The sequence below is a fragment of the Pteropus vampyrus genome, unplaced genomic scaffold (genome assembly GCF_000151845.1).
Source record: "Pteropus vampyrus isolate Shadow unplaced genomic scaffold, Pvam_2.0 Scaffold247, whole genome shotgun sequence".
NCBI lineage: Eukaryota > Metazoa > Chordata > Mammalia > Chiroptera > Pteropodidae > Pteropus > Pteropus vampyrus.
In genome coordinates this window covers 538685-549552 of record NW_011889028.1, presented here as the reverse complement: position 1 = coordinate 549552, position 10868 = coordinate 538685, and the positions used below count along the sequence as shown (strand labels likewise).

Genomic DNA, 10868 nt, shown 5'->3' with positions numbered 1-10868 from the left:
AACTCACCATTTCCCGGCTTAGGACTTGTTTAGCTGCAGCATTCACCAAGAGCAGGCTGCACACTGACCGCTGCAGAAGCATTCTGCACCTGCTACATTTGGATATGTTCTTACAATCATAATTCCCTAAAATCACATCCTCGTCACCGTAATGCTGACTGTGTCTTCCTAAATTCTCGGCCCACTCAAATACTGACTCCACAGATGGCTAATCTTACCTACGACACTTTTTAACTTTCTATTACGGATAATTTCAAACATAATAGGAATGCAGAGGAATGGTCGAATGAACCCTCATCTTCGCGTCATCCGGTTTCGGCAACTATCAACGCTGAGCACTGTTACCCAGTCTTCTACGCTCATCTCCGGTCATTTTAAAGCAGATCTATTTGAAATTACAGTACTTTTTGGGTTGTCATTAGATCTTGGTATTTAATGTATTTGTAAAGAAACACCTGCACTACTAATCATACATTTATTTTTTCAACGTTTCGACAGGCACTCAGTAACAGACTCCCTGTGTAGTCGTGTGCATTTTAAGGGGAACACCCTAGACAGCCAAAGGGACAAGGAAAGGTCAAGTGCCCCATTACCTGCTAGGCGTCCATTTGAACATCACCTATTCCAAAGCCCTTCTCACCACCCCATCTGAAGCAGCCCGTCCCCCAAGGCACCCTAAGATGAAGATGTGACTTTCCCGCATCCAAATTCACAGACCCCCCTCAATTCCATCCACGGACCTCAAAACACTTAATAAGATAATGAACAACTGGACCGCTCACTTAACGTCATGGTCTGGCACTGAACAAAGGACCCATATACGTACCTAGTCCCTTCGGCAGAGTCTCTGACGCACAGTAGGGACTCAAAAATACTGGCTAAAAACACGGCACTTAATCTCTAGATCTATATTCACAGTGCCTTACTGTGCTCCGTGCAACTCAGCCTGCTGCCAGGTCGAGGCCGAAAGGTTTGGGGGTGGCTTTGGCCGTAGCCCTCTTGGGAAAAGGCCCTACTGGCCACTAACTCTCTCCCCTCCTGCCCCATTTACGGATTATTTCCCTGTACACATGCCCATGCCACGGTACTCCCCAGGCACCTGAGGGGCATTTACAAATCCCTACCAGCTAGTATGTGGGTCCCAAACTGCTGCCCCTTTTAAAGACATGATGCCCGGGGCAGAGTTGTAGCCAACAGAAAGGAAACAGGTCAGAATGCAAATGTACACAAAGAGCTCTCTGGAAAACCGCAGTAAGCCCCGTCATCGGTACGCAGAAACCCGTGTAAAAACCCGACGCAACCACTCAGGAAGGCGTTGCGAGGGTTTGGTCTCAGAGGACTTGGCTTTAAGGACAATCTGAAGAATGGCGGGGAGCTTGTTTGCACGTGGTAGGAGTTTAATCTTATTATTTTTAAATTACAACTCATCTGAAAAACCCTTCCCTTCTCCAGAACCTGTGATAGGTTACCTAGCAAAGGAGTCTCAACTGGTCAGCAACTTAGAAGAGAAATTGCTAGGTCTCTCAGCAAGTACTGACTCGAGGCCAGAGACTCGGAGCTCTAACGGGTCAGACACCGCTTTAAAGCTCGCTCTCTAAAACTTCGCATGACTGTTTCTCAGTTTGTTTTCTGGGTCTAGAAGGAATTGCGTTCGCTTATTTTCTGCCCTTGATTTAAAGGCAGAGATACGCTTCTAACGTTCTAGTTTTCTCTGTGCAGAATGTTTGACATAGCCTCAAATGACTCTGACGGGACTGCCGAGACCCTAAAATTCAAGTGCCAAAAAGAGTCCAAGTGTGAAAGCATTTGCCGTGTTCAACAGCAGAAAGACAGACGGGTAAGCCAAACAGTGGGCAGAGGAGAACACGGGGGTGGCAGCCACGTCACCTACAGGCAAGAGCATCAAAGTTTAAGTGCGTGGCCAGCTTACACGTGTCTTGGAATTTGAACAGAAGGCCACCTCCATTATCAGCACAAGGTTCAGATTATGCACGAAAGCTATAAATAGGCCACCTTACACCTGAGGCAAACGTTTGAAAAAGAAAGGCCAGCAAGAGTGGATTAACACCCCTTTGCAACTGTAGAACCCTGACCTCGAATGCAGGCGAGCACAGACAACCCAAACTAAAAATGCCTGGCAACGGAATGGAAATCTGGGTCGCATGCAGTGTTGGGATTATCCTTCTATTAAGGATTTAGCCCAAATCCTTTGAATTCAGTACCAAAATGACCTGCCACAATACTGAAGAAATATTTCCTGTTACCGCTGAAAAACCTCTTTACCCTGATTAAAATATTATATTTCTCCATAGGAAATTTGGGGGAGGGGGGGGAAGCAGGAATATGAAAATGAAAATCACCTCTAATCTCACTATTAAAAGCTTGGATTGTTTTTAAGATCTATTTTCCAGTAATTGAAAAGGATTTTTTTCAGAATTAAGATTCTTTTACTACTAAAATTCTTAAAACATGGATAAACTCTGCCACAATGTATACTGTCTAAAATATATCTCCAGGAGCAGAAACCCACAGTTTAGGAATTATGGGAAGTGCTTTGTAAACTATGTATCTGTCTTCTGTTAAGATGCTGATTTTGACAAGTATGTATCAATTACCTACTCTGTGCTGAAGACCATAAACACAGAGAAGTCTTCAATGTTGCAATGGAAAATAAAGGAGGGCGGGGAAGAAAACAAATCAGGAAATAAATATAACAAAGCAGATTGTTGATAAATGTAGTAAAGAAAGCACGAAATGCTTTATAATTTCCAAAGAAGACATGAGCTCTTGAAAGAAAGGACGCCTTGAAAGGCCAGACGACCTTTGGGTTGGAGGGCCACCCCAGTGGGGACGGCAGGTGCCAAGCAGAGCGGCAGTGCACACACGGCTGCGGGCTGCTTCCACAGCTGCGGGATGGAAGGGCACGTGCCCTGAACAGGATCGGACTGTGTCTGAGGGTGTCAGATCGCATTCCTCTCCGAAGTTTCTCTCCCCCGCCTCATCCGGGAGAAACACTGGCTCCGCTCTGGATTCTTGGAAAATCAGCTGCTCAGATTAACACGATAAAAGTCGCACAGGCTGTAGGCATCTACGAAGCCAATTATTCCTTCTAATAGTTTAATTTTTTACGTTAAAAATAATGACTAACAAAATACCGATCGATTTGTGTGAGGACTGTTTGAAAACTCACTGATTGTCTTTGGAAGCATACTCGTAGTTCTGTTTACAAGTTCCCTTTGACGGTCTCCTAGCTGTCTGTCCCCACTGTGAGTCCCAGTGTGGGGGTTTTACCCTAGCGTTTCCGCCGGTTCTGCTCTGTTCCTCACCCACCACGAGTGAGTGGTGTGTTCCAGGACCCTTTTTCTGGACTCACTTAAAATCTCTCTGGGTTGGTGGGATAAGAGCTGATGTTTTGGTTTTCAACAATATATTTTTCTAAATTACAAAAATAACCATGTATTACTTTCCTAATCAGGAAAACTCCCAGTAAACATTCCAGAAAGTTAGTTTAAAACTTATACAAGTCCATTCATGCAAAGTTTAAAAACAGGCTAAACTAATACAGGGTATTAGGATGCTGGCCAGCAGGGGTGGTGACTGGAAGAGCTGATAACGTCCCCATTTCTTATCTGGCTCTTGGGGACATGAGCGTGTTTACTTTATGAAAATTCATCGAACTATATACTAAAGAGTAGTACTTTTTTCAACACGTATACTTAATGAAAAGTTCACTTAGGAAAAAAACTGACATAAGGTTTGAATTAAGAGCCCTTATAAAGTTTAGGGGGCTCCTGAAGGTTCTAGTTCAGAGGTACCTGTGTGTTATGTACCTCAGTAGAGAACGGGCCCTCCGTCTGCCTGGTCACTGGAGAGACCGTGGAAGTCCATGCCGTGCGACCTGCGGGTCTGCCCGGGCACCGCTGTGAACCGAGCAGGCAGCACGGCCGGCGGGTCTGCGGAGGCCTCGGGCCGGAAAGCGGGCGTAGCCAGCACCGCCATTTCATCCCACCCTCATGTCATCCCACCCCCACGGACTTTCACCAAGGATTCAGAAGAAGAAAGGCCACAGGAGCAGCGGGGAAGAAATCTAAGTCAGGGTCATTCTTAGCCAAAACGCAGCTTTGGATAAAGAGTAAACGCGGAGGGCCGTGAACCAGGCCACCGCAGGCCCAGAGGAGAGGCTCGTGGAAGCGCGCCGGGGAGTATGCCGGGCTGGGCTCACCTGACCAGCTTACACACGTATTTAATTTCACGTTTACTTAGTCATCATGCTCTGAACTGGATGCTTCATTTTCATTACGCTTTGCAACATCTAATGGAAAACATTAGATGATGGAATGGCACTTGTAGATTTGGAGAATCTTAAAAAGCTTTGACGTTTTTCAGAAGTCGATAATCTGTCTTAACTGTTTAGTCATCCTCGATGCCACAGAAAACAAAGGCAGAAACACAATGAACTGGGATCAAACAGCAACTGTGTTTGTGATCTCCTATAGGAACAAATAAGCGACGTTCTCCTAATCCTGCAAATGAACTTTTTTCACTTATACTTGGGAGGTCTGCTAGAATATCAGTGACCGTATATTCAGTCCTAGGTGCTTTCATAGAAAACACCAACGACGTATTAAGACTGTTTCCACCCGAATGCAAACGAACACGCTTCACAGTATAAGACAGTCTTCACGTATGTGTGCCAAGACCACGCGTGGAACCTCCCAAGGCGTGGAAAAAGAAAGTCCGGGAGCCCAAGCAGGAATGAGCTCCTTAACCGCGTGGGGCATCTGGCTAGTTTCATCCTTTAAAAATGCCTGGTTTTTCCTGTATTTTTAGGTTTCTGGCAAACTCGACAAGTAAATTCAATTTCAGGTATGGCATGTTCTATGCTTTTTTTGATGTCGAACGTGCTAAAAATGGTAGCTGGCGACTTCAATATCACACCTTCCTGGAATTATAAAACTGTATTTCGGTAACATCACTGGCTACATTCAGAAATCGGAATCCTAGGGAAAGAAAAGATTATTGTATGTACCTGAATTAGGGCTACTGTGTAAAATTAGAGATACTGAGGTTAATTTGCCTTACTTTCAAGGATAGGCTTATTTGTATTCAAAAAGTGAAATCTGTGTAATTTCGACTGAAGTCAGGAACTACGGAATTCTACTCTGAACTTCCAGCGCCTGGTTCAGTACGTAGTCAGAGCTCGGTAAGGTCTTGCCACAGTTCTAAGGTCTTTTACGTCTTTCTGCATGTAGACACGGGTCCTGGTTCTGCTGTATCAGGGGGCGGGGGCACAGCTGTGACCGGGGAGCCTCAACTGTGTGGGTAGTCTTCTTCCTTAAGCTGGGTGGTAGGTACATAGGTGTTCGCTGTATTATTTATCCTCTTATACCTCTTTGTGTATCTTAAATATTGCATAATTCATTTTTAAAAGGAAAAAGTAAAACACTAAGTATAACACGCACAGCTTCGTTTTGTTTCACATACTGGCAAGTCCTGCATCATTTACTCCGATGCTCTTCACCAGAGGTGGAGAGAGGACCCTCCATCACCCGGACTGCCGTGCTGGGGAAGCACAAGCAGGAGCCAAGCTCTCAGCCCCCTGAGCTTTCTCCTTCTCGAAGATGTCGGTGCTGGAAACTAAGCGTTGCCTTTCATCGCAAGTGCTAGGTTAGTGGAGAAGGATCGGGAGCAAAGGCCACGTCCCACCGCTCCGCCCAGCGTGACTCCCCCGCTGACAAGTTACCTCGATTTCCTGCAGCTGCTCCTGGTTGGTTGTGTACATCTGCTGAAGAGAATCCTCCAACTCTGTGTTCCGATCCAGTAATGTCTTCCCAAGCTCGGCAGCGAGCTGGAGATCTAGCAGGAAAATGAACAACGCAGAAGATCCCATGTCACCATTTCATACAACCTGGCCATCACCTAAGGGCGAACCAAGCCCAAACTCAGCGTATAAAGTTTAGGTCGGATCCCCATGGAAGGTAGAAGGCACGGGAGGGAATGGAGCTCTGCCAGGAGTCAGGTCACTGGGGCTCCACCAGCAACGTGCTCCTGACACACCCCCACCTGTGCGACGTGACGAAGGCTCATCGACTTCACGGACATGCGCTCCGTTCAGGACCATCCAGCACTGTGACTAAGGTCACACTTACTTGCTAAGGAACTGGACTTATTCACATCCTGACTGTCTACTTTTCTGGACGGCCCCTCGACTCAAAGCACAGGCAGATTTTTAAAACAGTCTCTGAAGTTCCTATGAAATCCAGCTGCTGTGGACGTATTACTGCAGCTGTCACAGTGTGTTGTTACAGATCCTGGCCTCCTCAGGGGACTGAAAATTAAGTGAAAAAACAAGGAAAACTAGCTCAATAACAAGAACACTGCCCCAGTCTCCCATTTTTTCTACTTCTCTTCATGTCCGCCAGGATGAGCAAACCAGATAAGCAGCACAGTGACAGTTTTTAAGGTAATTACATGTTGGCACTTCATACAGCCCTTCGATTTAGCACAGAACCATATTTCTATTTTAAACCTCGTTTTTCAACTCTCTTTCTTCTTAGGCATATATATATGTGCACGAAACACGGTTTGTTTGTATTACACACAACCCTAGAAGTAAAAATTTAATGGTACCAGAGGACGCTAGTTCTAACGCAGGCAGCTGAACCAAACACCTACGTAGCAAACCCCATGGAGACGCCCCGTAAACAGCAGGAAAGGCACTGAGCTGCGCAGGCCCGTCCGGGCCCGCTCTGACTGCCTGGCGGCTGTCCACCAGGTCAATACTTTTGAGGCGGGGACGTCAAGGTCCTCACACTTTGTATTTTCATCTGGAGAGACGCCTCTGCCATCGATATAAGACGGAAATCAAATGAAATAATGCAAAAGGAGCGCTTCGCACGCCACGCGGCAGGATACGGCCGCGCCCTCCTGGCGCTCACTGCGCAGACAGCTGGTTTACTGCTGGCCCCACGCTGAACTCCAGGACGGACAAAGCCCCTGCTCTCTCCACGCTCCGAGCCTAGGGGGGACCAGACGGCAGATGAGTAAATTGGCCTGCACACTGTGAGAAACACCTGCGTGCGTGCATTCCATAACACGAGAGAGGAACAGAGCGAGGCAAGCGAACAGGGTCGTGATGCTGCAGGCACGGCCGCTGAGGCCCAGGACACGGGCGCTCCGGTCTAACTGCCTGGGGACTAAGCTGTTGCGCCACCCAGCCCTGCCTCAACCCCCAGGTACATGGGGGGGCCTCCAGGTATCCATCCCTCCAGTTACCCTCGAAGGACTGAGGAAAGAATGCTCCTGAACACCTGATCTAGGGAGTGGCCACCTCGGACCTATCCAGGGGGTAAGAACGCAGGACTGACTGTCTCAAGAACGTACTGTTTACCATAAGAACTCAGCTGTTCCTTCTTCTTCGAACACGGCTGGTACTGCCTAGTTCTGTTTCTGGTTTGCAGACCTTAAGACAGTTGAGCAAACCCTAATCATTTATTTCTAGCAAAGCCTTTAGACTCTTTTTGAGTTCGACACCAGACACCATTCTGGGCATTGGGGATCTATGAACTTAACGAAAAAATTCCATGCCCTCATGGAGATTATATTCTGTTGGGGGAAATGGCATGATAAAATCAATGACAGGCAGCAGGAAGAGCTGAAGACAAAAAGCAAGACGTAAAAGACTAAAGCGAGGAAGGGGCACAGGACGAGTATGGACACGAGGGGCTGGAACTTAGAATGTGATCCGGATGACGTGAGAATCGAGATATGAAGGCCTGGCATAAATGACCCGTGGAGATCTGTCTAGGCGAACAATATTCCAGGCGGAGGGAAAACCAGTATAAAGACCCTGGAAGGAAGCGTCACGGAAGCTAAGGAGAGGTCGGCAAGGCTGGATCAGGGGTGGGACCAAGTCAGAGGGGCTCCAGGGCTGGCCAGCTTGTGTGGGACCTGACTAGGTCAAGATTTCGGCTTTTACTGAGTGAAATGTAACCCAGTGCAGGATCACTCTGTGTAAATAAAAGGGATGAAGGTGAAAGCAGAGTGACAAGAGGATGCCGCAGTCATCGGGGTGGCAGACGACAGTGACCTGGACTAGGGTGGTGGAGATGGAGAGAAGGGGGAGGATTCTGGATCTGTTTGACAGTAGAGCTAAAACACACTTGGATGGGGTGTGAGAGGAAAAAAATTTGATGATCACAGAGGATCTACTTTAGAAAAGAGGGTACAAAGAAATCTCTGAGGGGACGTTTTTGCTAAAGCCTGAAGGATAACGGTCTCGCCACGGAAAAGCCAGGCAGAGGCACCGCGTCCACAGCCCGAGCGGGGAGCATGGAGGCGGCGGCGGGGCCGGCTCACGCAGGGCCTGCGGCTGGTGCGAGCGCTGTGTGGCGTTTATTCTAAGCATAATGGGAAGGCGGCTGGGAGATCACTTATTGTCATAAAAACATTTATTCTGAAAAAGCATTTGTTATAGAAACAGGGAATCTCACTACGTGTGATCTTTAAACTTAATTTTCAGAGACTGATGAATAAGGTTTAAAATCTGTTTGTGACTACTGATATTAACACTTGATCTAGAAGTGGTAACAGAAAAGTTGCCTGCTGTTGTTCATTCCAGGCCATAATTAGTGAAAAAATTAGGGAAAAAAAGCCAAACCTATCACACACCACTCCCGCTCATTTGAAAACATTTTACACTCATTTAAAATAAAGCAGTATCCTGTTGATGGGTGTTAGAATACAATCTCTCGTGATTTAAATATTAGCAATGCCTATTAATGTACTTCAGACTTCAGACGAGTCTATGAAATAACATCTTATATTCGTAAGACACAGAGCCTTTACGAACAGCTCCATTCATGTAAGAGACATTAATGTTCATATGTTTCCAAGGTCTTTAGCCCAGTTTTTCAGATGACACGACTGAAGCACTAAGGTGCCCCCTGTCCCGATCAGACCTACACGGCGAGTCACAGGCACAATGGAAACCACTGTCAGTGGGGTCTACGCCCCGTCCCCCATTCTCCACTCTGCTGTCCCCACCGACACAGGGACGCGGGCACACTCCTGCTTCAGGTGGGGGCACGGCCTTCGGCCCAGGTGCTACGCGGCCTCTCGTCTGTTTCCACAATGGCACGGGGCCACCTGCTGCCTGCCCTCCCCCGAGGGAGTACGCGCACCCTCGGCAAGACAGCTCCCGTTCCGAGTGAAAACGCCACCACGCACAGCTCGACACGCTCCAGGAATGACGCTTTGTACTCCTGGCGGTATAACGTGTGGACACAGTGCCACACAGAAGCCGCCGCTTGCCACATGGAGCTAAAGACAGGGCATCCGAGCACGACGCTCCTCAAGTCCTGAGGGGTGAGATACTGCGCCCTGCAAGGGCCAGGGGTTCCCATAGATGTCAGTGACCAGCGGCCCCCACCTCGGAGCGCCCCCCTCCCTGTGAACTGGCCTGTGCCACTTACTCGACGCCCAGCCGGGGGCGGCTACAGCTGCAGAGGTGCCGGGCACAGACTCGCGCGGCAGACGGCGGCCAGCGGCCAGGAAACAACCTGACCTTGTCCTTATCTCAGTCTTGCGCTCCAGCTAAACGAGCCCCACCTGGCCCGGCCGCCTGAAGCCTCAGTCGTGTAAATATTTCACAGGCCTTCTTTTTTTTAGGATAGAATTCTGGCAAGACGAGTATCAGCTACGAGAAAGCGCCTGTGAAGTCACACTGGATGAGAGGACATTACTTCATCTGTTAGTTTAAGGACAAGCGTCTTTTTTTGGTCTTTAAAAAAAGTTTCTTTCCTGTTGTGTAGCATCTGGCTTCCATAACCAAACGGAGCCAAAAGCTGGCAGTCAGCCCGAGAGGGTTTCTAAGTAATTAGTGGGGGCAACGGGAGGGTATTCAATGTCCTTTATTATAGTGTTTTAAATTAAGGAACAAAAGAAAAGGCAACAATATAGTTTTGAAGCCTTATGCGTCTGTTCATCTATTTTCCAATGAGGATTTTCACTAAGAGGCTGCGTTGTCTAAATCCTACTGAACTGGCCTGGGTGGCACTGAAAATAGCACATACCTCCTGCAGGCCTGAGAACCACCGCCTGGCCATGCTTCCGTGCTTAATGTTCTTTCACTAATCAGCCTTTGCAGGTGACAATAATCCATTTTAACCCTGTACAGCGTTAGTGAAACAGACGCTCCACTCAGCCCTGGGCCTTAGGCAAAAAATTAGCTCTAGCAGCCAGAGTAATTTTTTAAAAGGATCTTTCCTCCAGAATTCTGAAACCTTTAAATCCCACTGCTATTCTATGTTGCTTGCTTCCTGTTTTTTCCCAAAACGAGGACAACATATTCCCATGTTAGCTGTAGCCTGTGGCAGTCATTCAATAATATTAGGCCGAATGCTCTTCTTATTACGAAGTCAAATGCGTCACGTGGTGGTGCTTCTGTGTAACTCCTGTTGCCAACGTTACTATAATTGGGAAAGCAAAAAACCTGAATCTGAACATCAAGAAAAATGATGTCAGTTTTAATGACCCTCCGAGTAGTGATTCGGCAGATTAGTTCCACACCAGGAAAATGTGCTCATCTTGAAAAGTAGGAATCTTAAGGTTCCTTTAAACTGAGATCTCATTTCCTGATCCACACAGCAGAAACCTGACTCCTTATTCTAAGCTTGCGCAGCTCGCCCAACGACAATGAGAATGGCAGCTGGTCTCGGAGAAAAGCTGGTCTCCGAAGCCTGCCCACCTTGCTCTCATTTCAAAGCCAGCACCGTCGTACCTGCTCAGAGGTCCCGGCCCACAGACACCGTTGTGTGTTCTTCCTGTGCTGGCTCAGCCCTCTGACAAAAGACAGACTCCATCAAAGT

General features: G+C 47.6%; 1 long non-coding RNA gene across 1 annotated transcript in view; it reads right to left on the bottom strand.

Moving 5' to 3' along the window:
• LOC111729105 overlaps positions 1 to 10868 on the bottom strand; it is a 21622-nt gene that overhangs the window by 7404 nt on the left and 3350 nt on the right. Inside the window, exon 2 of the long non-coding RNA XR_002776094.1 lies at positions 5744 to 10654. This is a non-coding gene — a long non-coding RNA (uncharacterized LOC111729105). The remainder of the gene's footprint in view (positions 1 to 5743; positions 10655 to 10868) is intronic.